At 39.9% G+C, this 25,700-nt stretch overlaps 1 protein-coding gene across 5 annotated transcripts in view; it reads left to right on the top strand.

Moving 5' to 3' along the window:
- Positions 1 to 25,700, top strand: part of mid2 (midline 2) — a 230,590-nt gene that overhangs the window by 72,708 nt on the left and 132,182 nt on the right. For 2 of the 5 annotated variants that reach the window (XM_084719044.1, XM_084719043.1), the window contains exon 2: positions 2,689 to 2,747. The exons of 1 other annotated variant lie outside the window; for it this stretch is intronic. The gene's annotated coding sequence lies outside the window, so the exon portion shown is untranslated. Of the gene's footprint in view, positions 1 to 2,688; positions 2,748 to 25,340; positions 25,471 to 25,700 lie in introns of those variants that run through there. 2 more of the 5 variants (XM_084719048.1, XM_084719042.1) reach the window with 1 other exon arrangement.

The raw sequence follows: 25,700 nt of genomic DNA, 5'->3' as shown, positions 1-25,700 counted from the left end.
TTTCCTTGAAAATAATTGTCTTCCCAACTCATTACTGTATTCCCTTTCGTCAACTGGCCTTAATACATTTCATGGCTTCTTCATGACAAGCCCAAATCATACCCCTCTCTTCTTCCTGTCACCTGTGTGTACATGAGGACAGTATTGGACCGATACCTGATGCTGTTATCTGTAATGGCTCATGCGTCTTGTAAACAGCCTGAACAATGTGCTTCATGTGGGGTATGATATTTATAACAATATTGAAAAACAAAGGAAAATGACAACTTGAAAAAAAAATATCCCTTTTTAAATAATAAATCTGATGGGATGGAATTTTTGCTTGCATTTTAAATTTTTCCTTTCAACTGCTTTCCTTCATGCATGTGCAAAAAATTGCCCTGGATTGTCTTGGTAATGAATGTTTGAATTATGTGTGTATGACTGCAAAACTAAAACAATGCAGCACTCAGCAGCAGTCTTTTTATAAGATAAAACAAAAAATAAAATGATTCACATTAAATATTACAGTAGATATGGCCAGTATGGTGCCGTATCAGGACTTTTCATTGTGATATTGCAATGTTTGATATATTGTTACATCTACAGTAAGTATGTCTCAGTAGACGGTTAAGTAAACTAAAAATGGATTTGAATTAATAGGTTTTGCTTTTGGGTGACAACTTACTTTATTGGCATTCAGAGGAGCTAAAAACTTGTTGACACCACTTTGTCATTCATTGACAGGCCTTTTCTCCTCTTATTGTCTCTTATTAGGCAATCATTATGGTGAACTGTGGCACATTGATGCACATCAGTGATTAAGAGACGGTGATGGTGGACGACAGAAGGGGGAGAGATTGGCAGCATGCAGACACTTTGTTCATAATTAACCATGGTTTTGTTAGCACACCTCATGTGAATTAGTTAATATGCTAAATAATGAGCTGTGTTGAAAATTAATGAACACTTTCAGAATGATTTATAACCATAATTCATTATACAGTGTGCAGCAAATAAACCTAATTGAAAAATGTGAATTAAGTGATCACACAAATGTAGCCAGTTTATTGTTAGAATAGCTTGTAACTCTGATTCTCATTATTTTAGTGCCACAGAGACCATGAAATCAATTCAAAACTCACCATAAAATTCAAATCATGGGGCGTCATAAATAATAGTAGAACAGACATATTATAATAAACCAGACCAGTGAGTGTTATTGGTTTTTATCATGTTTCCTTTGTGTATTTAACTGCATTCAGGTCATTGAGTTATTTTTGAGAAACTATAGACTATCAACAAGATCAAAGTAATGCCAAAGCAAAGAAAAAATTGATATGCATGAGCATGAAAAGGCTCAAGTGTAGCAAACATTTTCTTAAATTTTAGTGAATGCTACAAAATCCCCAGTATCCAGGTATTAAGCTTCAGGATCTGGAGGTATTTTCAATACAGCTGCTCGGCACAGTCTCTCTTGCCAAGACTTCGTCTCTGATGGTTGCGAATGACTCATTGGAATCCCTCCTGAACCGGCTGGGAACAATAGCTTATTAGCAACCAAATGATGGGCCATGTGTTCTGTTTTCTGAGATTATTTAACGCTGACAAAAAGTAACACTGCACCTGTCTGGCCCTCGAGTAAACAATGCCCTGATTGTCCAAGGCAGGGCTTACTCTGTTGATTGCCGCCTGTTGCCTCTGCTTAGCTGCATTCTGGTGAAAATACTTAACATTACTCTGTCCGAGGCCAGATCTCACTTGATTTGCTTTTATTCCTAATATAAAATATGAGCGAGAGGTCTGAGAAAAAAAGAGTTTGCATCATATTCAAAAATATGTATTTTTACTTTTACCTGTAGTGCTATTCATCCATCTAGATTGTTTTGGTGTGAGTTTTGCAGGATGCCTGCCTTCTCTCAAATATGGAACTAAATGGCTCTCAGCTGGTGCTCAAAGCACAAAAACAAAAACATTTGTAAAACTTAAAAGCGATGTGTCTTTTCAGAAAATCATGACCCGATTATGGAAGATAATTTGCAGACTTTGTTGTGAACAGTTTCAGCTTCTCTCCTCTGCCTCTTGCGCTATTTTACTGCTTCGTGTTTGCTTCCAGCTGGACAGGAGTTGTGTTAAGTTACTGTTAATGAAAACCAATTTGCTGATTTTGCTCCTTCATAATAAAAACTTTAAATAACAAAATAATGAGGGACTTTTATTGTGAAGAAGCTGGAACTAGTTGACTAGTTCTCAGCCATGACATGACCTAATACGTTATTCCATATGGCTGTTTTGTCTCTACCTAGGCTTAGCTTTTGTAAGGATTATTTATGAAGCCCCCACCTCTGGCACCTACAGTATGACAATGTAACACCCTGTATGTGTGTTTGTGTGTGTGTAAGAGACATTTGTACGTTCAGCATGTGCATCTGTCGCGGACTATTGCTAGTCATTGTTTTCATCCGCAGCCTACTGTGAAATTATTGTCTGTTTTCGACTCAAACATGGGGTTTCACGGTAGTCTGACTTGTTCTCTCATTATCCCCCCACCCAACCAACCCCAACCCCCTCAAGCCTTCCCCTCTCTGCCTTTTGGCTCATTATATGTCGTCTGGTTGGTTTTTGCCTCACTTTATCCTCATTTTTTCTCTCATTTGTCTCCACCCCCTCTTTCTTTCTTTCCTTCTCTCTCTCTGTCTTCCTCTCCAGCCCATCGTCGTCCACACTGGTGCTGCTCGTTGCTAAATAGGCTGCCTCCAAGCCCACAGGTACGTCCCCCTCCCACTCCTCTTCCTCCCCCTCCTCCACTTCATGCTCTATTTTTAACTCCACTCTGCAGGATCCTTCCCCATGATTCTCCCTCTTCAACCCAAACTCACAACTCCATCAGCACCTCTTCACCATTCCAGCCAAGTGGTGGAAGACTGTACACCAGTACCTCTGTATTCATTTATGCCCATGCTTACTCTTCTATTTTTTTTGTTGACAAAGCACCGCCTCAACTTCATTTTTACTCTGAAAAGTGAATGACAAGGCATAATCTTTGTTTCCTTAACAACATCAGATGCTCTTTTCAGCTCTTTTTTTCCCCAAGATATTATTCACATAAATTAAAGGGATAGTTCAGATTATTTAATGTGGGACTGTATGAGATATTTATCAGTTATCAGTGTGTTACCTACAGTAGATGGTGGTTGGCAAGCCACCAGTTTGGAAAAGCAGAGAGGAGCACCAGCAGAGAAGCTAAGCAATTTCCTGCTGTGGACAGGGTCAGCAGCAAAAAGGTAATTTAGCCACTTAAAAAGTTGTTAAAGTGTACGCCATATTTAGAATATTTTCACCACTTTCTGACAGGAAACTGCTGTTATATAAGTCAAATCTCGCTTTCTCCAAATCAACCAAACTCCATAGGTGAAATCAGTCATTTTACCTTAGTTTGTGTTATTGTGTGATTTGAGTGACTTTCAAACTATGCTTTTAAAATAATGTAGTCACACAATAACACAAACAAACAGTTGGCAGTTCTCCATCAGAAAAGATGTCTGACAACAAAGCAAAGCTGAAAATATGCTTGTATTACTGAAAATATTTTTAAAGTGACCTCTTGACCCCGTTCACAGCAGTGTATTGCTTAGCTTCTATGCTGGTGCCGCTCTCTTCTCCAAAAAAGAGGGCGTGTCAACCGGCATCTACAGTAGGTTTTACACTGACTATGAAGAAGTACCCCATACAACCCCACATCAAAGATCCAAACTATCCCTTTAAAGTCCATGTAATACATCAAAACCTGCTGAGAGCCACACTGATTTAAATTACTGGCCAACACCAATGTTTGTTTTCACTGGATATGTTCATTCAGTTCTAAAATGTTTTGCTTTGTTAAGCTGCCACTTTGCCTCACGTGGAGCCTGGCAGTCATCTCAGCCGCCCCACTGAGAGGAAACATAATGCACTTGTTGGACTGTATAGCTGAAGTCCGGGGCCTTGTCAGCCTCTTGTCTTTTAAGACTGCTCAACTGGCTTTTTCCCCATGCATATCCTCCTCACAAGAGCTTACAGCACATAACCTCCTCCAGCGGATGAGCACCACGTTCACGAAGCTGTGTGTGTGTGCGTGTGTGTGTGTGTGTAGAAAGCACGATGACTTTATTATGTACAGGCTGAGTGGGTGTGCAGATCTCTCATGTAAACAATTGTTGTTATTTACGCTCCTGTGGTAGTGAGAAAGAGCTTTAAATGTACTGAACTCTGAGCATAGCCCTGGTAGCTAGACTTTTCATTAGCATTGGCTGTCTTATTGTAGAGACTTGTGTAAATATATATATATTTTTAAAGATTCACTCGTAAAAATGGGTCAAAGGATCTTCATTGTAGAAAATAAATGTATTTCCATTGCAACCATCACTACAATACAGCTTACAGATACAGGTGGTTTGAGCCATCACAATGGATGCTGTAATGGACATAATATAAGTCAGTTCATGCAGCATTGATCCACAGTGATATACTTTGTATTTAGTGTAGCCTTGAGGCTTAATGGAGGACGACAGACAAAAAAACAATCTATTTTTCTTATGAACTCAGGATTTGGTTCCCATGGTTACATTTGTCTTTGATGTGAAGCATTTACATCTAATATGAACTTGATCAAGGTTGTCTTTGATACAAAAGGGAGGAGGGACAGACAGAGAGAGAAAAAGAGCATAAACAAGGCTAGATTGAGGCTCATTTAAAAGTCATTGAAGCCAGGCTTTCACCTTTTGAAGAGCATTGTTTGCTTTTAACGTTGGCCTCTCAGGAGCAGATTGCACTTTAAATACCTGCTGACTTAAACGATGAATTTCCATTTTTCTGTTGTGTGATACAGACATTTGAGAGGGCTGGCCATGACTGAGATAAACAACACTTTGTCAGGCTTAACCACACGGTCTGACTCGATAATGATCCTCGTCTATGTTCCCAGACATGGCATTTAGGACTAAGGACAGACCTGCCTTGCAGCATTCCTCCCTGATTTTCCCATGCAGAACCTGCGCAGGTAGACAGCTATGAGACAATCCATTTGTCAAACTCACAGTCCTTCACGGCTATAGACAGCCGCTGTCAATGGCAGGCTTTTGAATTATTATGTGCCTTAGTAAAAGAAGCATGCAACCTGTTTTTAGAGAGAGGTTTCAGAGGGATTTAGTGCACATAGATACTCAAAAGCACACACACACACACACACTTTCCCTTCTTCTCGTCTGCCTCCTGTCGAGGCACATCACACACTCTTGAAGTACTCAGTCTTTGCCTGTCAAGGAGGCACACTCTGCAGCAGATGCAATAGGCCAAGCAGTGGCATGCTGAGATAATGTACACAGTAACACTGCCAAAGTTGCGATGTTCCATGCAGCACTGAGTCTCTGCTTTGAATGAGAAGCAATCATTTCAGTGCGCTCCCATGCTTTTGGCTTTCAAATTTTAAAAACTGCTCAGTTGGAGCATGCCGCATAAACATGCCCTTTAATAATCCAGTGTAGGATGTTTTTAGCATGTCAACTACCTCTCATTTCCCTGTGCTGCTTCGTTATGCTTATTAATCAATACAGCAGAAATGCCACTTTTAATCAGACATAATCAGTTTCAGTAGGATTGGGAATGACCAGTGGCCCCATGATATCATGATACTTGAGTCCCCATATGATATTATTGTAATTTTGCAGTAGCATTTGTGACCTAAATTGCGAACATCTTGAAAGCCTGTTTAGTGTTTATGTTGCTAAACTGATGCCCCAAAGCCTTAAAGTTGTGGAATGGTATCTAACCATTGTGCGGCTCTGTGGTGATATTCACATGTCCTGCAGAAAAAAATTCTCTTAAATATGATTCTTTTTTTTTTTTTTTTTACAATTCCTGAATTGATTTTTTTTATATAGATTTTATGTATATAGTGTATATAAAACAGCATGTGTGCTCATACATTTTGTTAGTAGCTGCTGATTTTATATTATCAACTCAGTCTGTTACTCTGGCTCCAGCTACAGCAACCTCAAAAGATAAAAACTCAGACTCAAAATTCACAGTTTAAAAATTCAATTTTACATGTGAAGGATGTTCATTTAAAGGCTCACATTTGTGCTGTGAGCAGTTTTCAGAGTTCTACTCATTTTGACTTAACATCTTATTTTATTTATTAATTTCTCATGGCACCAGCTTGATGAGCAGAAGCAGCTAAATTTTACTTTGAAAAGTATTTCACTTACTACTTTTATGTGCAGCATAGCAATGATGTTGCTAAAATAAAACTCATAGACTGACTGATATGTGATATGCATTGTTTTCAGAATTATGACTCATGATAAACAGTCTCTACACATATGATTCAACTTTTGTCCCATGGTCTAGTTTTAAAAAACATTATATGATGCTGTATCATTTTTCCATCGACCCCTAATTTTATGTTTTGACTGATTTTATCTTGAACATATTTTTGGTAAATGCATGAGACCCAAGTGGCTGCATTAGGAGGAGCTTTATAAATTGGCTCTCCTCTATGAGCCACAAGGGTCCCTGTCTCTCATCTTTCTGCTCCACTTCTGTTTCCCCCTTCTCTGCTCTCCATCTTTTTCCTCTGATGTGTTTCTCACTCATCTTCATTTACTCCCTCTTATTTGGGCCTGGCAAAAGCATAAATAGATTATTAATACTGGAGAGGCACTTTTTTTTTTTGCCTTTTTCTCTTTCCTGTTCATTGCATTTCATTTCCCTACCTCTTCTCTAGTCTCAGCCCTCCTCCCTCCTCTGGCGTATGCCTTCTGACAGCCGAGCAACCCTGTAGCCTGCCTTGGCCAGGTATATAGCACTAGATGAAAGATCTCCATGGGCACTCGGTTGTCCCTGCCAGGCAGATGGAGAGAAAGAGGACAAGGGAAAGAGACTAAGGAGAGACGTAAGGGGAAAGAGTGAAGGAATGATTACTCGAGACAAGCAGCAACAGAAATCTTGAGGCATGCCTTACTCCAGATCCGGAAGTTGCACCTGGCCTCTGTAGATGATCAAAGAAGCACAGCATCCAGGTGCGTGCAGCCAAGGGAAGTGCTGTGCCCCTGTTTTCACTTCACTTCCAGTTTGAAGCTCCTCTTATTTATGCTTACTCAGTCTGGAGGCTGCCACAGGACATGAGGGGGGTTTTTGAAAGTGTTCCCTGACATGTTTTCATCATCCAATGTCTTGGAGTCACACTGAGGCCTGAGTTCAGATGAAGAAGTAACATCTTGTGCCTTCAACGAAATCCATGGAACTTCATCCCCTCAAGGTGAAATTTAAATAGCTTGTTCATCCTCGGTGCCCATTCAAGTCAGAATTAATGTTCCTTGTATATTTAGTCTGGATTTTAGTTTACCAGTTTGCTTCAATGTGAGCAAGTTGTTCTCTTGTCAGGCCTGGTTGTATGAGGGTAAATAAGCATACATTGAATCCTCAGTGTAATATTTTGCACCATAAGTTGAAATTTGAATAATAAATGCAAAGTGCAAGGTGCAACATGGACAGACTAGGTGCAGATGAATATAGATCAGGGAGTGTGGTGATTAAATACTCTGTCCACCAGTCACATCACTGGTCTCATAGCACAGAAACAGCTGTGCTAATCAATCACAGTTAAACGTGTTAACAACAGCTGACCAAACAGAAAATGTCTGGATGGTTCAGTGTCACAACATGAACACACATAACCACAAATCTGCACCCAAAGGCAGTTGGAGTATTCAGTAGTCATAATCACAGTAGGAATACAAAAATAGAGAAAATAAAGTGACTGGTTGCTCCCTGATGATGACCAATAGCCGGCACAATGGCACTGACTTAGGTGTGTCAAGCGAAATGCCCATGCAGCAGGTACACCTGCCTACAGTTACATCTGGTGATGATTTTGTTGGACAGATGCTGTTTCAACAATAATTCTAATGTATCTTACTTCATACATGGTCATATAGTTTAGTAATTAATGTTACTCAACAGTGTTTGTACTGCAGCATATTTCAAGGATAACACATGAGCTACTTTTGCTCAAAAGAACAAAATGGAATTCGATCCCATGGAGGTGTTGGTCGAAGAGGCAAATAAACATACTGTTGAGCTACAGCAAAAAAAAAGTCAAGAACAACAGATGAAATTAAGGAAGGATTACAAGATACAAGGTGAAGAACAAAGGGAAAATTGGCTCATAATAAAAACTTCTTCAACTATTTTCAATAAATAAATAATAATAATAAATAAATAAGCAAATCTGTTGCACTGGAGGTGCGAGCTGTGTCCTCTGTGGCCTGAGCGCTCAAGTGGGACGCTCAGGCCACTGTCGCGCACACCAGGCAGCTGGTCAGTGCTGTGTCTGGTCTGACAACAGCTGTAAATGACTTGGCAAGAGGGATCGTAGACAGGTTACAGGAAGTAAGTCTTTCAATGCAAGTGTGCACCGCTTGGAGAGGAGTGCAGTGGATGACAGGAGTGCGCTGGGGCAGAGACGCACAATGTGCCACAAAACACCAGTTGAAAAATTGGCAAAGATAAAGAAATAGGAAGATATAATAAAGGTCAGTGTTAATTTTCTTTAGGATACAGTAGCTGTGAATGGTCAGTTTTGTTTGGCTGCAGTAAATTTATTTTTAATAATTGTGCTTTTCTGCATTAAAGATTATTGAATGGAAATAAAAATAAATGCGTACCTCAAACATCTGATGAGAAATTACTTTAAATCGGAGTGTTCCCTCCTTGTCACAGTAAGTCATCTGTGTGCACCGCTGGGCTGATAGCACCTTCTTTTCAAACGTATTAAATTCAGACGCAGTCACAGCAAATTATTTCCAGATTTGGTAAATCACAGTGCATCTGCTAAATTAACCTTTTAGTATTTTCTCCTCCTAGTATTTTGCACACTAGGGTAGAAACACGCCATACTGCATATTCATCAAGGCAAATGTACTAAATGGACAGTATATGCTGTCTTGCACAATTGAAAGATGCAATCCTCAGTGCTCACCATTAGAAGATCAGCTTGCACATTTGTTGGCAGTTGATATCAGGTTAGCACGTTTCTGCACACACAGACCTACCAAAGTAAATCAGGCCCACAAATAGAAAAACACAACCTTTTTGTCTCTGTCAAAGAGAAGTTTGATTTTGATAAAAAACACTTCTTTCAAAAAAAGAACACATGGAGATGGCATTCACTTGTTGTAACATGTTGTTCTGAGATCAGTTCTAAATCCTGTCTTTTCAAACTAATCAATAGGACATGCCGAGGCCCTACTTATGATGATATTGGCTTGCCGCACAGGAAATATGTTTTGCCAGTATTCTGTTATGTGGGCAGAGCTCGAGAGTTACCATTTCATTCTACTCAAAATAGTTTGCTGCCTCAGCTCCCAAACTGTTTTACAAGCCGTTACCAGACCGGATCAAAACACAGCATCGTGCTCGAAAGTCCAAACAGACATTTATTAACTTCTGTCAGAAAAGTCATTGCCTGAGAATAATTGAAAACTTTAAGCGTAAAAGAGATATTGCGTTTGCCTTCAGAATATAAACAATTTCTTTCTTTAGAACAACCCTCCTTGATACCATTCCCCTCTGTGATTGGACAGAGGACAGGCTCTGACTCTATGGTATACCTACATAAATCTTATCTGAAGACAAGCTAGATAATGCACTGTAGGTCTGAGCGGAGAGATTTAGCTCCTGGATGCTGCAGTGACAGGAGATACTGAGGGGAGGCAGTGCGGGCAGTAAAACAACTGACAGTTGGTCATTACGAAAGACGCAGGTGGGCAAAAAAATCAATCACACCGAGACTGGCCTGGACTCTGACAGATGCCTGACGTCTGCCTGATGAAGAGCTCTCCTGTTCCTCTGAGTGATGAGGAGGAGCAGAAGAGGGGAATAGAAGGGGAATGGGGGCGAGTGAATTAGGATGAGCTGGATGATAAGGAAGAGGAAGAGCTGCAGAGGAGGAGGTGCGAAGACAGTAATGAACCACTGAATCAGAGAATCAGCAGGAAAGAACCAAAAGAGTTGAGGTGTTGTATATGTTGATGAAGAGATACGGGGGGAAAAGTTGAGGAAACAGGAGGTGGTCAGCATTTCATAGAAGGGAAAAGAAGATAAAGACAAAAAGGGGAAGAAAAGATAAGACAAGGAGAACAAGGCTCAAGACACCTGATGTCAAACTGTCATTTGATGTGGCCACAGTTACCGTAACAGCACTTTAACAACACTGCACGCAGGTTTTAGAGCCAGCCAGAGCTCCTGTTTTGACAACACCTTTATAGGCTATTTCATGGTGTCTGCTCAAACTGTATGAGAAAGTATCTCAAGTGTGAAATGCCACTGCATTATTGGCCCACACTCAATAACTGGGAGCACTTGATTTAATTTTTTTGGTCAATTTTCTGCTCATTTTAAAAAAAAATGTATATATCAAGGGAAATTTTCTACTTCAGAATTACATCTGGGTTGTAGTTTTAAAGGCTGGCCAAAGTCCAATACGATTCATTTCAAACAAGCTCTGCTGCGACAGTTTCCAAAGCATTTACTGAGAAATAACTGGGGCTTTTTATCATACATATAGCAGCCTGCTCAACAGATGTCATCTTTATGGCTTATGTGTGAAATGAAGGGGTCAGAAAGTGGTAGCGTACACCTGTTTTTGCAGTCCACAAACCACTGTGTCTAGCACAATACAAAACATACCCTTGCTTATGCTAATATCCTCTGTTGCAATCTGTCTCAGCAGATGGAGAATCTTTATAATATACAGAATGCATTGTTGAGCTCATATCTGTGTGGGAACCCCTTTCCTCTTCTGTAGCAGAATGAAATGAAACTGCAGCAAATGGAGGGAAATGAAGTGTAGCAGCAAGCGACACTCCTGTCGCATGTTTACAGAGCATTAAGAGTACTTATCCATTGCATCAGTGTCAGCCTAAGGATTTCACAGCAAGCTCAGCTGACAACATATGAACAAACAACTAGTTTCAGATTAGTGTCTGGGCTGTCAGGGTAGAACAGAAAAGGACTTAAGCCTTGTTACTCCCTGTGGACTTGGCCACATGGCATTGAGTCACAAATCTGAAGACTTGTATGTTATCTTAAGAGTACGCCACAAAACAATTAATTTCGCTTTTCCCATTTCCTGAATCAACTAACAACAACCCTTGATCCCCAGATTGACGTTTTTTAAACCAATACGAGCAATCAATCAAGCTGCCAGAGAGAATCATGAAGAACTAACGTTACATTATTGGGTTCCAGTTGAAAAAAAATATATATACCAAAGATCACACAGAAAAACTACAATGTGACCAACAAAAAAAATGAAAAGTATGCACTATGTGCAGGTTGAAAATTACCATCAGGCATGCAATAAGTTCCAACTTTATCTGACATTTGAAACAGTAAGCCGAAGTTAATATCAACATAGATAGCAAGCTGATGCTAATCTAACATCAGCTTAATAACTAAAAGCTCATTTATGCTCAACATTAGAAACGCGTATGGATATGGATGGAGCTTTCTGTCTGTATTATATGCTCATTTCATACATTTGTGCATGTACAGTAGTCAGCAGTCAGGAGGGCACTGTAGACAATACCTCAAGCGACAGGTCACAATGAAAACGTTCACATCAAAGTTTATGACACCACAGACCATCTACAGTGCTCCCTCTGCTTATGCCTCCTTCTCAAGAAGCATATTATTACAGCCTCCTTCACTGTCGACATGTTTGTTGTTATCAGAAACGTTTGACTCTTCTTCTTCCCTCAGGCAACTTTGGACTCTGAACGGGAGCCTCTAATGAATATGTTGCTTAACGTACATACCAACGTAAAGCAGACCTGGAAGTATGTGGACAGTGACAGTTACATCTTTGTGCATAAAGGGGGGCATAAATGAGCCTTGAGTAACTTTGTAAATCAATGAGGCTGTAGCCTCACTGTTACATTATAACTTGTTTAAGACTCAAAACTCAAAGTTTGGGACTTGGGACTAGCTTGTCTTGACTTGGAACTTGACTTGGAGCTTGAATGCAAAGACTTGAGACTTAACAAAACAAAACGATGACTTGGTCCCACCTCTAGCTGCTTGTGCACAGTCATGGTGCTGCTGTCCTGAAACACCACTCCACCATACAGGTTAACTAACAGCTTCTTTGTCTTCATACTTCAGAGTTGCCCCATGCGTGCACAGGAACATTAGCAGTTCATTTTCAGAATTATTGATTTTGACAGTCTTTGTCACGCCTTCCTGTCAAAGCTCCTTAATCTCTAGTAAATAGGCGGGACCACACCCCACCCTGGCAGGTGCTCAGGACTCCCAAAAGGGAGATGTTCAGGTCAAGCAGAATTATTATTGGCTTCTCACACACCACACAAACAGCACGACGTGCATGTCAAAAGAAAATGCCTCAAACCCAGAGCTGCCTAACATCTCTTTAAAAAGTCATGAGGTCATTTGCTGCTGAACCAAGAATTATGCAATTTAAAGAAAGTGAGTAGGACATGCAATCAGAGCTTAACATGAATAATAAATTGGGGGAAAGATTGTGGAGGTTTTGAGCTGCTTATCCCTGTGGTTTAAAGTATGCATAAATCATCCTTTTACTACTACTACTACTGCTACTGTATGTTACAGTTGATACTTTCTTATTGGCACTTTTCTCCTTACAGAAAATGACAAGTAAAACTTAACTTTACATGAGCTGATTACCGTCACTTTGATCTTAAACCCTCACTGATCATATCAGACAGTCCTGAGCTGAAAGAGAGACGGGAAAGGCAGGAGTAAGAGAGGATGGATGAAGTGCAGGTTCCACTCTGATTTGGATATATCCATTATATTCTTGGCTTATTCTCAAGACTTTACCAATTATACCTGGTTATGGTTTTTCTTAAATTGATTTCTACCAGTTGTTCCCATTATGCAGTCACAGTGCTGTTTTATAGAAATCATTTTGACAAAGTTAACATGATTTTTTTATGCTTATAGTCCATTTGTTTAAGAAAAAGTATGATCACACATGATTAATACTCACGTCCACATAGAGGAGCCCACATGTACTTCAGTAGTCTCACATATGAAAATGTAATTCAAGTAAGGTATTATGTGCTATGCAGTTTAACATAAGCTCTGTATTTGGTTTCAATATGCTGCAGATACTTTTTCATTTTGTTTATGTTAATGAGTGCTGCACAGCTCTTACACCGTGTAGAGGCTTTACAGCACATGTTACCTGCTGCATACTATCTCTTAATCTGTTTATTTCTTCTCTATAGCATACTCAATCCATCCTGTATCTCCTATCCCTGCCTCTTACCTCTGTCTCTGTCCTCTACCGCTCTTCTTTTATCTCTTGCTTTAATCAAGCATCTGATCACAGGCCCAGGAGGACAAGGAATAATTAGATTAGGCCCGTACATGTTTACACATTCTGATTTACACTGAGCCTTCCCTGTCTTTCTCTGTCTGACCCATATTTTCTCTCTGTGCCTCCTCCGTATTTTTGCTTTTTATGTCTTCCTCTCAGGCTCCGTCTCTCTTTCTTTCCCACTTCTGTTGGCTGCCTCTTGCTGCAGTAGCAGTGTGGATGCAGGCTTTGTTCACCACCAACAACCAGTAATGTCATCCACCCGACACCAGTGAGGTTTTAATTCCAACACCACCGTGTCAGATCTGATTATTTCAGTTCAGTTGATGGTTTCGTGCATAATCTGTGCGTCTCTTTGTTTTGCTTGTTTTGCAGGGGCTGCGTTGTGGGTTATGTAAGAAACATTCACAGGGCGACTTTCATGGTAGAGCCAATGCCATTAGACAAGCGCGCGCGTGTGTGTGATATATACAGTGACTGATCATGTTGAGCACTGCTCCTCCAGTCATCTGTCATCGAAACTGTCCTTCGTGCAGCCTCCCTTCATGTCACCTGATAGTCTGAGAACCACTCAATTGCACAGTGGAGCTATTCAAACGGAGGAAAAAAATGTTACTGAGGCTACAACTAATAAGAGTCCTGAGTTGTAGCAGCAAGGCCTTGAGAGGAAGCATAAGGTCTTTGCAATAGGGGAAATGAAATTTTAAGTGCTTAGCAGGAGGGCCCTATTGATCCACTGTGACAGAGATAAGGTGAGCGAGCCAGTTCCAGATGTCTGTAATCCTAAACGACTTCTGCAGTACCCAGGGGAGGTGAGATACTCATTTTACATAATTGACCATATCTGCATAATTGACCAACACTAAGCAGTGCTCTAATTTAGAATGTCTTCCAAAGGCCTGATCCGTGATCCAAATATAATCAAAAGTGACGCGCCGACGCCACACATCAAAGCACTGAAACCTGTTACCGCCCTCAGATTGACTGAACTTTTAATCAAGTTTTTGAGTTCTCTTATGCTAGTTTGTTTACCTCAGTAATATTTGTAAAGATGGAAGTAAAGCTGAATCAGCTGCATAACAAAAAAAAAAAAAAAAGATTTTCCATCTATGTAGAACTAAAACACCTGAATTATGAATGTGAATCTGAGTGTAGATAACAAAGTATGTCCTGTAAAATGGCTCTAAGCGACAAGTGGTAGTTTCATTCAGCGGGAGGTATTATAAAATCTCAACCATTTCTTCTGTTTTCTTATAAATAACAGGAATGTGCTTGTTCACCAAATCTTGTAATTTGGTTTGGATTTTAGATACAATTTAGATGGACTTTTTTAGTGGTGGAAGAAGTATTTAGATCCTTTACTTAAGTAAGAAATCAATACCACACTGTCAGAATACTACACTGAAGAATGAAGTATAAGTTGAATAAAAAGGAAATACTCAAGTAAAATACCACTACCTGAAATTTGTTTAAAGTGCTGTACTTGACTAAATGAATTTATTTGCATTCCACCACTGTTTGGAGGAAGACTGACTATCAGTAATGATGTAGTAATGTTTGCTGGCTGCCATCAAATAATCTAGTGCTGTACAAAACTCCCCTTGCCTTTTAAGTGTGGTTCACAGACATTAATAGGTTGTTTTCTGTACCATTACTTCACACTGTGTTTCAGTGAGCCCTTTTAAATCCGCCTTTGCAGTTCATCAGGGTCACTATAAAGTAAAAAACATAGCATTAATGGTTCTGTGACAGACAGCAGCAGCAGAGTAATGTAGCAGCAGTGTGGGATCCATTAACTGTTAGGAACTAATGTGTATGTGTCCCAGTTGGGCTGTTTTTGAAACTAACTGCAACACACACAGACACGTCATCCCCCGGCCTCTGGAAACAAACCACTCTGCTAACTGTGATACCGTCTGGTGTAGTAAACCAAAACTCAACTTGTTGCATCATTAGAGAAGAAAAAAAGCGGCTCTCCGTGATCGTACAGATTCTGACAGCTGACAACGAGCTGCGTGTTCCCATGCCGGGCAGCTACTCGAGCAGAAAACACGAACGTGACATTATGGAAGTTGTATTTGACTCCAGATTCCTTTTAGAGTTTTCAGACAGCCATGCTGATATGGAAGCCTATCAGATGAAGTTACATAAGTGTTGCAGTGTTGTCATGAAACATTGGTTTGGCTTACAAAGATAAAGCTTGGTGTTGGACAGCCTTGCTGGATTTCTTCTGAATTCTTTTAGCAAATAAGTTTGTCCATCTGCTCTTTTTTTATTTTTATTGTTTAACTTCTCTTTTATGGCTCTATTGACCCTTTTAATTTACATGCACAATGATTCAAATTTCAAGGTTGCATCAGTGACACATTACAGCATATTTCAGTATTTACCATAAAGTACATGTGTGGAATGGTAAGGTCATCCCAAAATGTACAGACTGACTTTATGTTTCAAGCTTGAGTCTCCATCAGACAGCCAACTATTTTTGTCAAATTGGTTGTGCACGGTTTTAGTCTGCTAATCCTAATGAGGTGCCCCAAAGCCCCTAATTGCGTCTGAGTTCTATAATGTCCCAATATTATCTAATATAAATTATGGCGTGGATACGACACTGGGTAGATAAGCTCTGCAATTATGATAAATAGTGTTAAGGGGCTATGAAAGCTATTACAATATCTGTTTATATTCGTCAATGGGCCTTTTCTCACCAGAAAGTCCAAACCAAGGTTCACATGTTTTGTTGTATTGTATACATGTGATCTGATTAGTTTTGGTTTCACACTGTAATTATGAAAGTAAAGTAAAGAACTATTCATGACATACCTAAATTCTTGGTTGCTGGTTTATAGATGGGCATGGATCTGATGTCAGTGTTATCAAATCCATTTTTCTCGCTCTGATGATAGCCTGATATTAGCGATCAGATGTACCTAGCTAGCTAACTATTGATGTAGATTAGTTAGTTAGGAAACAATAGATGTAGATAGCATAATTAGCATATTAGCTACAGTTTGGCTAAGATTAGCACCGTAAGATGTCACTATACTTACAGGTCCCCCTGCAACACGTTTTAACCATCTTCAACATTCGGTTTTCTTTTCAACATAGTCTAGTACGTAGCATATTTTAAATACAGGAAACAGGAAAGTTGACCAAAGCTCTGCCAGGTACCAAGCTTGCTGTTATTGGAGCATAGAGCCAAGAGGGGTGGGACTTAGGAAGGGTGAACTAGTCTGGAAGTTCAAACCATCCACAACAAAAAAAAAAGTTTCCACACAAGAAACAAACCAAACAATGGTTCAATTTGACCATGGAGACCAATTTTGGTTGGATCAAGGTTCAGCTGTTTGGTCTGGACAATGGTCTCGGGGAGGTTTCACATCTGTAATTTTGGTTTGGAACAAACTGAAAGTCTTGACTAAATGAGATAGGCGTGAAAGGGCCCAATGTGTAGCCTACTATAAAGTCCAGGCTCACAATTCAGCTGCAAGGTCAAGTGCGGTTAGAGGTATCGTTTGTGTATTCTAATCCTTTTAAGTGAAATTCTTTGTGTCGAACGGTGAGATGCATTTATTTCAAAATCTGATTAAAATGGAAATGGGTTTTACGGATGAAAACACTGTTACGGTTCGTGCTTCCAAATGACCTTATAAAGAATGGGTGAACAGGTGGAAAGCGGACATTTTGTTGTCAGTATATTTTGGTTTGTTTTTTTCTCTCTCTCTCTGTTGGTACAAACAAACACTGTAGTAGTCACTCCTCAGACTTGGCTCGGTGTCTGTGGACAGCCTGCGTTCGGCTCCAGCCTGTCTTGGTGTGGAGCCAGAGGGTGAAGAAGGCAATGTGACTATGATAAGAAAGTCTGGGCATTCCCTCTGCGGAGCACGCATTCACACACACACACACACACACACACACACACACACACACACACACACACACGCAGACACACATGCGCACACACACACACCATTACCATTCAAAGGACACAGTGTTATTTCATCAGACAGAGGTCACCATGTCTTCAGTTTGGTTTACACTGCCAGCCCCAATCTAGTTTTCTCATACCAACTATATATCTGAACCTGTCGCCACTGCGACACCGACCTGACCTGCTCACCGTCTAAATATATGCACCTCTACACAGTTAAGCTTCCCTTCAATATCTGTGTCAAGCTAAGTCCGGGAGGAAGCAGAAATGTCTGCACTCAGCCATTAAAGCAGTAACAGAGCTCACAGTTTGGGCACCAGTAGCTACAGTAGATAGTTGAAATTCAGCTACGTGACCACGTAGAATTCTGCACATGTTTAAAGGGATAGTTCAGGTCTTTTGAAGTGGGTTTATATGAGTTACTTATTCAGAGTCGGTGTAGAAGGCAGTTGGCATGTCTCCAGAAGCAGAGAGGAGTACCATAAGAAAAGCTAAGCAATGAACTGCTGTGGACAGGGTCAGTAAGTAAAACATGTTAAAAAATCAATATCACTTCAACTGTATACTATATATAGAATGTTTTTGCTGCTTTACCTTGCCATCAGACAATTGTCTCTGATGGGAATCTGCTGTTTTACACGTCAAATGTCACTTTATCTACACCAACCAGACTGCATGACAGAAATGAGTAATTTTACCTTGCAGTACACAGGAGTTGCAGATCTACCGTTGCCTTGATCTGTTAGTTTGTTTGTGTTATTGAGTTACTGCTTTATTTAAAAAAAAAAAACAGCTTGGATTCACCAAAGTCACACAATAGCACAGAGATCAGCAGCACACATGTTCTGCAAGGTAAAATGACTAATTTTGTCCATGGACTTTGGTTGGTTTGCAGAGTGATATCTGGCTTATATAAAAGGGGTTTCCATTGAAAAAAGGGTGTCTGATGTCAAAATAAAGCAGTGCTAAATATTCTAAAGATATATGTAGTGTACACTTAAACAGCTTGTCAATTGGCATCTATTGTGGGTAATATATTATTATCATATTGGGTACACTCACTATGTGACACCCGCACATCAAATTATCTGAACTATCCCTTTGAGTGTGACTTTCAGGACTTCAGAGGGAAAACACACCCCCCTGGTTGTATAAAGGTGAACATGCCAACATTCAACAACCCACAGTGCCCTCAATTCTCCACTTGAATCAGTTTTGAAGATCTGAACCGGTCTATTTCAAAATATAAAAAAACAAAACAGAAATCTTTCTCAACTGTATTGGTGAAAAATATCAGCTTTGAGGTGGCGAGACTAATGGAAAGCTGATGGAGCGACACCACACCCAGCAACTTTATGTCCTCTGAGTGTTTTATTGATCTGTTTATGAGGGCATCAATTTTAAATGAAGAAAAGGGATGGCCCGGAGGATGTCATCTTAAACTACATTACAAAATGTTTATTACTACCAACCTGTGGCATTTTAACACACTGAAATAATGGGGAAATATACATACTTTATTTGAGTTACAAGGGTATTATTGTTCTGCTTGGTGAAGCGCTGTTCGATTACTGGCACATTTGTTGCCAAATGAAATGAAAGGGAATGACAATGTTCACAGTAGCATATTACATCTTACAGCTATCTCGCTAGGTTAACAACGGCTGATTGTAATCAAAGAAATGATGATTACAATGCAGTAAGACTGGAGTGAAATAAATTTACCGCCACAGCTACTGAGTAGGGTATATATTAGCACACAACAATGGTAGGAAACACACACAGGCGCAGAATATTAACAACACCAGATCACTCTCTGGAGGTTTCTGCACCCGGCCACAAAATTTTCATGTTCTGAAGGGAACAAAGGTTTTTTTTATGTTTCTGCAACGAGTGGTTTTTCCCGATCACTTCATGTTGCTGCAGTACACAGACAGACTGCTGCTGTACAATAAGTCCCTGATGATCCGTGGGCTGCGAGAGGAAAGAGGAAGAGAAGAGCTGATGTGTTTCCTCTGCGCACACACTGTTTGGTGGTGTCGGTGATTTGTCATGCAAGTGTGTTTTTTCCAAGTGCATGCACACAGACATTGTTAAGTAGTGGCACTGATGGTAATTTGATATGTAATAAGCCCCACGTCTGGGCCACAGTAACACAATAGTGAGGCCAAGTCTCCAGTGGCCAATGTGTTTACTGTCCACAGCAGCCTCAGTCTGCCAGCCTGTCCTCATTCTGTCACAGGCCCTTTGTCTTTCATATGTATTCATCACACTTTTCATCATGTCTTCTATTTTCTGAGGCAGCAGCCTTTTTTATTTCAATACTGTCAGACAAATGCTGCTTCAGTATGGTTTTACCATACCATACAGTAATGTGAGTAACATAAGGCTAACATAAAATTATTGACCATTAGCATCTCTGCTAACTCCCAGCAACATGTGCCAAAATACATATGTTCCCCAAGTAACTTTTTATTGAAAAATCATTTCAAGTGCTTTGACAGTTGAAGCTACGGTATGCAAAATTGATATCCCCAACCTTAGTCTGCTTCATTCAGACAATCAAATATTATATTAGTCAGACAGCTCACAAGGAATTGTTTATTATATATATGTAGACTATCTATCGCTTATATATTTGGCTTCTAAGCTCTCACCTCTTCACTCTCCTCAAAGAAATGTCAAAATTTGCACAGCAGGGAGTGAGAGTTAAGATAATAACTTTCCCCTCAAAGGGAAACATGGACTCAGCAGTTTGCTGGGATGGATGTGGACCTTTGAAATGCTGTGTGAAAAGGAGCAGCAGAAGCAGTAAGTGATAGCGTAGCTTTCAGGTGAGCTGTGTTGCAGAGAGAGAGACTTACCAAAGCACTAACCATAGATATAGAGACATAGATACCTCATTAGATATTGCTGTATGTCTCTGCAATGCGTCTGTGTCGAGGTCAAGATCTGCTAGTAAGCAATGCAGTGTGTATTGACAGATGCAGATTTCACAACAAATTGACGGTTTGTTATAGACGTGAGAAATTAAACAAAATAGTGATTATTTTTTGCAACTGAATTCAGTTACTGGGAGCAATCTAATAAGCTCAATACCAAAACATTAACCTTCTGAATAGCCACAACTTCCACTGCAACATACTGTTGTAAAGCCTTGTTATTGTATTAATAATTGAATTAATTTATTAATAAAATAAATAAGACTTTTTTTGTTCCCCAGGCACTTAAGAGAAGTACAAACAGTTCACCCATATACTCTGAGACACATATGGAAACTCCACCTCTGTATGCCATTACAGAAATAAAGCAACAAATATTATAAATCTCATTTTTTTTCTTCATTTATTCACTTTAGATACTAACACATAGTCACAAAAGCTGAAATTCTAAATGATTTACACTTGATGGTGCCTCCCATAGATCAAATCCTTATTTACAACCACAATAATGTTAATTTTTCACATTTATGACAAATGTAATCGCATGAAAATCGATTCAGGATTAAATGAGCTCAGGTTTTGCAGTGAAATCTGTATCTTTCCATGTACATTGTATAGTTTTCTTAACCACTCAAACCTGGCGGAGATAGACTCAAGTTCACTACCTGAACTTGTTCACTGGTTTTGCTTTATTAATGAAATGTTCCAACTGTAATCAGTTTGTATCAGTTGTATATTTGCTTTTGCTTGTTATTGCATGGGAGTGGTGTTATACCCTGCTAATACTGCAGTCTCAGTGGCTGAAGAGTGAGACTGAAAAAGAATGAAATGGGCTCCTATCAAAATGTCAATAGCAGTCCTATGACCAATCACACCACAGCAGCAAGTGGCTGCTCTGCAAGCTATGAGTACACACACGTTAGTACTATCCAGCCCACAAATTGCTGAGTTCATGCAGAGTGCTGGAAGCTGAAGCTGCCTTCAGAGGAGACGACTGCTGCCAGTCACAGAACTCAATGTCCACGTGGTCAGTGGGGATATCTGAGTGGAGACGACAGCACTGACGGGTGCCTGGGGCTGGATCCAGGCTAAGTCTGTGCAGTCAATCAGTACCACCATTCTGTCAGGCTCAAAGGGTAAAAGACCTATTAAAATCCAAAATACGCCTGCTGGGAATTAAACTTTAATATGCACTTGTGGCTAACCATGTACTAAAGAAAATGTGTTTCTTTAATAAATTCTAATCGTATACAGAAAATATGTGGGAATTCAGTTATCCAATAATTCAAAGCATATTATTAAAATTAATGTTTATTAAGACTTAAAAAAATAACAAGTGATCCTATATATTTGAGTCAACAGGCACAAGAGAAAACCAAGAGAAAACCAAGATCAGCCTTGCCAAATTATTGCTATTTGTCTGTAAAATGATATTATCTTTCCATACTAATACCCTCTATCTACAAAGCTATAATTATGATCCACACAGCGATGTGTGTTATTTCTGCAACTGTACAGAAATACCATTCAACCTGCTTGTCTGGTAACACCACTGTGGCTTCACAGTGGCAAGATTTTCCAGTATCTTGGTGGAAAAACAACCACAGCAGAAAGCAGATCTCTATCGTATGGTGCAGAACAGATCAGCTGAACAATTTTCACACCGGGAGACCGACATTAATGCAGACAGGAAGATCGAGTTTGGCAATGAGGACGTCTACAAACAGTTATCAAGACAAGAAAAGGCACGGCTGTGTTTATAGATACATTCAGTACAGACAGACGAGTAAATATAGTCAACAGTAAGAGTAAAGCAACAGACACGCTCTCAGACGATTTGCGGCGGCTCTTGTTGACAGACGTAGAGCACACCTGCTTGTCAGGACACACCTTGTCTGCCACTGTTGACCCACAGCAGCAGATCTGCTGTGTTACGCCCCCATGTCGATGATTCTTCCCACACTGTAGGTTCATTTGACTGTGGATGGTAAAGCATTAGAAGATATGTGTTTCTGGCATGTCAGAAGTCTGTCGGACATGACCTCAGTGCCAGTCAATAATCCTGCCTACTGTACTTTGGATCTCTTACAACCATCAATGACACATTAAAATGGATGGAAATATGTATTTAGAGCATAGGATCTCAGTTTTTGTCAGCCAAGGACCCCTTAGAGAACTTAAACTTACTTACTTTTATACTTAAAGTGTAGAAAATATTAAAAGAAAGAAAAGAAAAGAGCTAATCTGAAGTGCATTTCAGGACATGCTACACAAATACAGATATCAAGAGTAAGAGCTTCACTCTTTGTGTACACGTGAACTAAATAAAACACAATTTGGCAGGCTTTATCACTTCATTGGCTCAACACTGCAGGCATAGAAAACATTGGCACTCCCGTCCAATTCAGTAAAGCCGTATTGGAGGTACTCGTCATTGTATTTCCTTACTGTTGTTTTTTATTTTTCATTTACTTAAAGTTACTACAAGGAACTTTGTTGATTTCGGAGGCTCCTGTGGACAAAATTGGTGGTGTTTCCATGGTAATAACCACAAAATTTGACATCAAAAAGAAAAGTCTCCTCCTGCTTTTTTTTAAACTGACTAACGTACTACTCACTGTATACTTGCCTGGAAAAATGTTAACAATGGCTTGTTTAATCTGATTTCAAGGAAAATCTGACCAGGTGCAGGCATTAAGAATAACCTCATAGAAATAGCCAATCTTCTCACTGATGCTCTCATTTGTTTCTGTAAGTCAAATAGAGGCATCAGTATTATACTGAGACTGTTTCATGACCAGGTATAGTATGCAGGTAGTAGGTATAGTACCTTTAAGTTGTTGTTGTAGCTGGTTGTTTAAAAAGTCTGCCCATCTTCTTCACTACTGATCTCTGACTGACCGCACTGTTGTAAAGCAATGATTTTAAAAACTTTAAATTCATTTGATTAGAATGTTATCTTTGAATCATTTTAGATCTAAAAAACAGGAAACAATATTTGTTGTACTACAAAGCCTTTTGTAAACAAGAAAGAAATAACTTTTTTTTTGAATATCATGACAGTTGAAATGAATGAATCTGAAAACTTTTCACAGACGGTTTGGCAGAGTGCCACGGACCCCCGGGAGTCTCTGGACTCCACTTTGAGAATCACTGATGTAGAGTACTGCCTTTGGTACCAGAGGAAAAATATTTAGTATTTGACATGACCAGTGCTTTTTGAGGGCAACAGTCGGAAATAACTCTTCAAATAATCCTTTGAACTTGTTTTTAAAACACTATTTGTACACTAAGAGTTTTTTTTAAATGTCACATACACTTTTCTAAAATCTGTAGCAGCCTAAAGCAGTGTGTGATCAGTTCTGAGTTCACATCAATACTATATTACTTTTACTACTGTTTTCTTTGCCTTATTGTGAGGCATGTGGCCCAATGCAGAGAGCAATGCACCCAGAGGAAATGGTATTACAAGCAGTGTTTGTTTGGTCACACAGGTGCAGTCTGGGAGGAAAGCCCTGCAAAACCCTTTTAACCTCTGCAGTGTTTCCAAGCACACACACACACATGCAGACACAGACAGCATCCAGACCCCCTCAGAACAAAGTTACAGTGATTCCTCTGACATATTTTTGGAGGATATGTCTCCAGTATATCATATCCTGTATAAATACATGATGGGGGACATTAAAACCAAACTGTTTCATATAGGACTGTTACACACAAAGAATACACAGGCATTACTTTCCACACAGACACATACACACGCATAGAATCAAGTAATTAATCCAGGAAATTAAAGTGTGATATCGCCATTATTATAAACCACTTTTGCCCAAGTTTAGATCTATGAATATTCTAATTGCCGCCTTTGGGCCTGTTTTTTTGCAGTTGAACATGGTGTTACCTCCCTGTTTTACTTATTGATAGTAATGAACAACGCAGGACTTTTAATATCTGAAGCCCACTGCCTTATTACACAGCATTGCATCATGTTCCAGGATAAGAAAAATGAAGAGCGATTGTGACCATTAATTCATTCATCATCCACGCTGGAAAAAACTGCCATCATCTATTCTTAACTGCTCCTGTACGAGGCAAATTAATCTGTTTGTGACCTTGTTGTCCAACCCTGGTTACTGGGCAGCAGTGTCGATTGCTATGGTAACAAGATGTCACCCACTTTATGCCCTCAGATTTAAATGTGATTTTAAGGATCTGTTTTTAAACTCAATTATATCATGATTTCACTTTAAAGTATGTTGCACCAAACTTTAAAACTAGTTTAAAAAGAAGGATTAAATTTAAACCTCAGTTGACTTCCTACCCTAAACCTAGATTAATTCTATTGCACCAAAACTTAAAAATCCTATTTTAAAAATATGATCCAGTATTAACCTGAAACTTACACTTCAGGAAGTTTAATTTTAAAAATGGCTGCTTTTTGATATAGGCTGAGCAAAATAGTGAAGTTCCTCCATGTTAAGTGTTCTTTCTTTCACTCCAGGTGATGCATTAAAACAGCCAACCAACAACTCTATTTAATTTAAGTTTTCAACAGTAAACTTGTATTTATGAAACACAGATTCGTATTTAATTGTGCAACAGTGACATTTTAAATATGAATCACTAACTTGAAACCTAGTTTTGGTAAACTCAGGTCAGAGCTATTCTTAGATTGGATTCATTTGTGTCGGTGTGACTCAGTCTGTGGTTGTGACGTGTAGTCTGCGCATATTAAACGAGTTATTGGCAACAGTAACAGCAGTAACGTGCCCTGCTCCGCTCAGTTGAACGCGCTGAAGCCTCTCTATCTGCTGGCTTTTGCTTTTTGTATTGTGTGGAGAGGAGGAGCCGCTTTCCTGTGATTGTCTGGCTGCTCTCTCTCTCTCTCTCTTCCTCCCTCCCTCCCTCTCTCTCTCGCTCAGTGTGTCTCTTTCCCTCTCTCATTTTTCCAAAGTTGAATATTCCGCTTGCCTGGGAGCTGTCGCCAGCGGAGCGGTGCAGCCCACTCACTGAACGCACTGAACGGGCTGATATTTTGCGTTGCGCCGCGCTGCTGCTGCTGCTGCTGCGCCTTGTGGAGCAGACTTGGGGAGACGGAGTCATCCACAGTATCCCGGCTCGGTTCGCGTCCACCCGCTCCTGTGTTTCTTCCAACTTCATTTCGGGCTACTTTCAAGATGACAGAAGAAAAGAGTGTTCGGCATGTAAAGCTGGTAGGTGTCTGAAAGCCCTCCCCTCCGCGCACAGAGGTGTCTGGCTCTGGCTCGGTCTGCCTGCTGCTGTGTGGGGTTCAGCGCGCAGACAGACACGCCGGGCGCCCGGGAATAGAAACGAGAACCAGTGGTTATCTTTTTTTTCCCACCATCCGTTGGGGATTTTCTTGATGTGTGCTCCGTAAGATTTTTCTTGAATGGATCCGTCTGAAGCAGGCTGCTGGTGTAAT

The sequence above is a fragment of the Lutjanus erythropterus genome, chromosome 5 (genome assembly GCF_056507025.1).
Source record: "Lutjanus erythropterus isolate fLutEry1 chromosome 5, fLutEry1.hap2, whole genome shotgun sequence".
In the NCBI taxonomy this organism is placed as follows: Eukaryota; Metazoa; Chordata; class Actinopteri; order Lutjaniformes; family Lutjanidae; genus Lutjanus; species Lutjanus erythropterus.
Note: the sequence above shows the minus strand (reverse complement) of the source record. Positions and strands in the feature narration are given on the sequence as shown.